The sequence below is a fragment of the Cyprinodon variegatus genome, unplaced genomic scaffold, assembly GCF_000732505.1.
Source record: "Cyprinodon variegatus isolate N-32 unplaced genomic scaffold, C_variegatus-1.0 Scaffold482, whole genome shotgun sequence".
Taxonomy (NCBI): Eukaryota; Metazoa; Chordata; class Actinopteri; order Cyprinodontiformes; family Cyprinodontidae; genus Cyprinodon; species Cyprinodon variegatus.
Genome location: NW_015150935.1, coordinates 182,753 through 188,714, shown reverse-complemented (window position 1 = coordinate 188,714; position 5,962 = coordinate 182,753).

Below are 5,962 nucleotides of genomic sequence, written 5' to 3'. Positions count from 1 at the left end.
GCAGAACAGAGATAAGGTGAGATAGCATTTTAATGTTTCTCTGATAAATGCCGTTTTGTACCTCTGTTACATATTAGCTCATATAAATGACAACTGTGCATATACTTCTGTTAGTCTGACACATAATATCCCACCAAAAACAAAGACAATTGTGTGGCTTTTAATGTTAACATAATTAAGAGTAAATGCAAGAGTAAAGACAATAAAATATGAATTCACAAACTGTCTTTGCAGAGCAACAATATTTTCAACAGATGCGAAAGAGAATAAATGCCCAAATTAACAATTTGCAGTTTTAACTACCATGTTAACTAAAGAAGTAAGTATTTTTATAGCTTTCATAAAATCGAACTCTATGTGGGAGCCGTAAGATTCCATAAAAGGGATTTACAGGTCTGTAATTTTACTAAAACATTTAGAGTTGTCCTGTTTGTTTAATAAAAAGTATGAATTTCTGAAGTAATTCAGTTTTGCTTTAAAAGTGGTTCCTCATCCAATTTCCACAAATATCAGCACAAACACTGCATTTCCATTTCTCTGTTTTCCTCTGAAGGTATGCAGGCGTTTCAGACACCCTCAAAGGCGGAGAAGGCTGTTTAATAATGGTGCGCCAAGGGAACAGCGTGAGACAAATAAGATGAAAACAGTGAAAGATCCAGTTCATTTGCCTGTGTTTATTTGCTGTAGACGGGGTTTTATATGCATCGCAGTAAGACACCTGCTGAGTCAGTTCTGCGAGGTGAGGGGTTATGAATTATAGAGTGAGACCTCGAAGCACAACGTGATACGTCTGAAACATTATACCCCGTGGCATACGATGCATGTACATACTGATGACACAGACACACTCGCTGGCTTCTGAAAGCAATGAGCCACAACTTTATATTAGACAAAATGCTAAACCAAAGCATACATTAAAAGGAATGTGCTACATTTGGTTCAAATGTAACAAAGAACAGTTTCATCGTACCGTTTTCATTTTTTAAATGTATAGTGGCCAGCAATCTAGCACTAAGCTTCATCTCTCTCTCTCCCCATATGTATATATATATATATATATATATATATATATATATATATATATATATATATATAAATAACTCTTCCTTACCGGTCCTCCCCCCTTTTTTCCTCCAAGCTCGGGTCCTCTACCAGAGACCTAGAAGCTTTAGGTCTCTGCGCAGTATCCTTGCTGTTCCTAGATCTGCACTCATCTGGACCGAAATGTCTGATGTATTTCCAGGGATCTGCTGTAACCACTCCACCAGTTTGGGGGTCACTGCCCCAAGTGCCTCAATGACCACGGGTACTACTGATGCCTTGATCTTCCAGGTTTTCTCCCAGCTCTCTAGTTTCTAATGTTCCTTTTTCCTGATGTTGCAGTCACTTGCTATTGCTATGTTAACAACAATGGCCTTCTGCTTTTTGTCCACCACCACAATGTACGGTTGGTTTGCCATTACCGTTCGCTCCGTCTGTATCTGGAGGTCCCACAGGATTGTGGCTCAGTCATTTTCTACCATCTTTGGAGGTGTTTTCCACTTTGACCTGGGGTTTCAAGCCCATGCTCTGCACAGATGTTTCTGTACACTTCACACTCTATATATAAAGTAGCATATGCCATTTTTCATTTTGGCCTGCCAGATAACATTTTGGCTTTTGCTGTCATTCGTTTTAATCGATAAGCAGAAGGAAACTAACAGTAATTGGTTGGCCTGGATAAAAGCAGTCATGACAAACTTGTGAGGTGATGAATATAACTGACAGGGCTAAATATAGCATACTGCTGGTGGAAACAGGAAAAAAGAGCAGGTAGAAAGTTGTGGTTGATTAGGAAGCAAAAACATGTTCAGAAACAAACAGAACTACAAGGACATAAACTAATTAAGAAAACCAACACAGGTACTTTGAGAAAAAAAGTAACATTCAAATAACTAGAAAGCATATAACAATACCTAGCAATAACTGAAAGTATAAGAAAATTGATGCGATAAAAGTCAAATGGCAAAAGTAGAATAGGACTATGGGAAGAACTAGTCAATTAAAAGATGACAACCAAACACCAAAAGATCACAAAGGACAGCAGAGGAAGAGCATTTTATGCACTGAGCAGCAAATATTATTGAGTTAGGATGGATTACTGAAGCTGATGAGGGTCAACATCACAAAAGCCTTCGTTATTGAATTATTAAGTCAAAGCAAATTCTGGGTCATCCATGTCTTTATCTTGTCCTATCATCAGATTCAAATTACTCATCACTAAGTAGCTTAAATTGCTTAAAATTATACTTTACAAGCATGTGTAACAATACAGTGAACTAATGAGACAAGACAATACATAGAATTAGATTTTTTTTTAGCCCTTTTAAGAATATCCCCACAAATAACAGCATTTTGAGAGAGATATGAGAGCATCTGGTAGAAGGGGTGTTATGGGAGAATTTTTTTTTTTTTTGGGTTACCATGGCAGTGCTCCAAAGCAGCGGCCAAGAACAGCTCCTCTTGACAATTTCACAGAATATGCCACTTAAAACGATACAAACTAGACATCAAACCCGCATCTATGATTGCCAGAGTCGCCAGAGTCATGGCAATCTCAAAGCAATACCGGACAATCCTATTAACCTGGAGGGGCTAACGCTATACCGTGCCGATAGAAACAAAGAACTAAGCGGTAAGACTCGGGGTGGGGGGCTCTGTGTTTACATCAACAACAGCTGGTGTAAAAATCCTAGATCGGTCACCAGCTTCTGCTCTCCAGACATAGAGTTTCTGACTGTAAACTGCAGACTGTTCTATCTGCCCAGAGAGATCAGTGTGGTTAGCATTACTGCTGTTTATGTGCCCCCCCAGCACTAATACAAAAAAAGCCATGAAGACTCTATACCAGTTTATCTCTGAGCTCCAATCTACACACACAGAGGGTGTTTTCATCATTGCTGGGGATTTTAATCAGGCTAACTTGAAGACTGTTCTCCCTCATTTTTACCAACATGTGGACTTTGAGGTGAAAACATTTTAGACCTGGTTTACTCTAACATCAAAGATGCATTCAGAGCAGCTCCCCACCCACACCTCGATTCAACAGATTATCTCTCGGTCATGCTTATCCCTGCATATAAGCCCCAGCTGACCAGGGCTGACCAGGGCTAAACTGACAGTTAAAGAGTTCAAAGTGTGGTCTGAGGGCGCCATGGAGACACTTGAAGACTGTTTTGAATGCTCTGACTGGAACATCTTCAAGGCTGACTTCTGCTAAAAGCACAGAACTTAGCTTTCAAATCTGGTGATAAAGAGGCACGAAGAACAACGCACGCCAGCTTAAACCGTGCCATAACATCAGTGATGCAGAGACACAGCCAGAAAATCCAGGATCTTTTCCACAACGACAGCAACACCAGGAAGATGTGGAAAGGCATTCAGATGATCATGGACTACAACAGACCCTCCCCCCGGTAGATGCAGCAAACACTGACTTCCTAAATGAACTGAACAACTTCTTTGGAAGGTCTGAGGCACTAAACAGCACTCCAGCACGGAAAGCCGTTCCACACCAGGGGGAGGAGACACTAAACCTTGACATAGCTGAAGTGAGGAAAACCCTGAGGAAAGTAAATCCAAGGAAGGCAAAAGGGCATGATAAAAGAATACTTAAAGTGTGCAGATCAGCTGACTGGTGTCCTCACAGACATCTTTAACACCTCGCTGGACAAATCCATAGTGCCAGCATGCTTCAAGTCTGCCACCGTTATTCCAGTCCCAAACAAGCCTCAGGTCACCTCACTTAATGATTACCGGCCTGTCGCACTGACTGCATTCATGATGAAGTGCTTCGAAAGGCTAGTTAAAGAACACATCGTCTCCAGTCTGCCGCCAACATTCGACCCGTTTCACTTCACCTACTGACAGAACTGCCCCACTGAGGACACCATCTCTGCTGCCCTCCACCTGAGCCTGGCACACCTGGAGGAGAAGAACACCCATGTGCGGATGCTGTTCCTGGACTTCAGTTCAGCTTTTAACACCATCATCCTACGGCATCTAAAGGTCAAAGTGGAACAGATGGGATTCAATACACCCCTCTGCAATTGCCTGCTAGCCTTCTTCACCAACAGACCTCAGTTGGTCCGGGTCGAACAGAACACCTCTGATGTCATCATCCTAAGCACAGGCTCCCTTCAGGGCTGTGTCCTGGGCCCCCTGCTCTTCACCTTGATGACACATGACTGCGTCCCCAGGTTCACCACCAATCACATCGTGAAGTTTGCAGACAATACCACTCATCCACGATGACAACGACCAGAACTACAGTTAGGAGGTGGAGCAGCTGGTGGACTGGTGCAAAGATAACAGCCTGATCCTGAACGTGGAGAAGATGAAGGAGATCATCTTGGACTTCAGGAAGAGCTGGCCAAACCACACTGCACTGCTCATCAACAGCTCAGCTGTAGAGATGGTCAACAACATCAAATACCTGGGGGTGCACATGAACAGACACTCACAACTGGAATGTAAACACCACCTCACTGATCAAAAGGGCATAAAAGTGCATGTACTTCTTGAAAGGGTCTATGTTTCTTATAGGTCTGCCTGGGCAGAGTTTGTATTAAAAAGTTACTATTCTTAAAAGCGACCTTAAACAGATAGTTAAAAATCATTGTTATTTGACATTAAAATTTTATTCCTCTGCAGTTTGTCCTGTGCTTTTAACCCATCCCCCAGGTCTGCCCCAGTACCCAGGGAGTGTTCTGGGGTTTTGGTCAAGGTATGGCTGAAACGATTAATCAGGATTAATTGATTATTGAATTAATTGCGAAATAATAAGGTAATCTGATCAAATCATTAACTAAAGCAAAAACTATGCCCTGTGATCCCAAAAGTTAAAAAAGCACAGACTAGGGCCCCTTTAAAATACACACCACTATATTTAATTCTAAATATCAATAGAATTTTATTTTTCAATAAATGCCAAGTACAGGTCTGCCGGTATGTTTGGGCCATGCCTAAAAAGTGCAAGATATACTTAATTTTTTTTAGTACTATCAAGCACAGAAAAATCTGAGATATTGCTTAAACAAGAGGAGAAAATCATATCTGGAAAAGGTCTGCATTATGACCTGGATTTTTTCTTTATATATATGGAATATTTTCAGAGAGAAATTACTTCCTATTCCTTCTGGGCTTAACCTGCGGATCAACAGACTTGAAATATGTGCACCAAGCAAAAAATGGAAAATTATGTTCCATTTCAGAGGCCAACTTAATGGGGTAATGGTTTATTGCTTTTTGACGATTAGTTTTTTTAATGATCTGAGTTTAAACCAAAGAAAAGCTCAAACTTATAACATTTTATATGTTAACACATGCTTTCCAACCATGCTTTAATTATTTGACAGAATAAACTTAAAACATACAGTCAACACATGCAGACAATCCAAAGTCTCCCGGAAGTTCTGGGAGTCTCCCTGACATAGATAGTTGCCCAGGATTTTACACTCTGCGAGGTGGTGTTTTTTAATGCGAGTGAGAGTGAGCAAGCAATAATTCATGGATCATGTGCGAATAAGAACTACTTTGTATGCCCAGACAACAAGAAAGCGCGGGGTGTGGGGAGGAGGTAACTTGTGAAACCTGTCGCCGTATTTGTCCGAATCGATGCTCTGTTCAACCAGCATTCCAGGCAACTGGTTGTCAGAGAGCTGATTGGACCAGTCCGATAAGTTTCACGTTACTCTCTGGCAGTCACCTAGTTACCACTCAAAGCTGTGCATTCTGTGAAACGGCAGAGGTTGAATCCTGGAGTGAAAAATGAAAACATAGGACTAATTTCACAGCTGAATATACTAAAGTATATCCACGTCTAGTGAAGGTGAGGAACAGTGGCCGATCTAGACCAAATTTACCAGGGGGCCAGGAGAGGGGCAGCATGTTCTCATGGGAGCACCGAAAAGAAATGAAATAA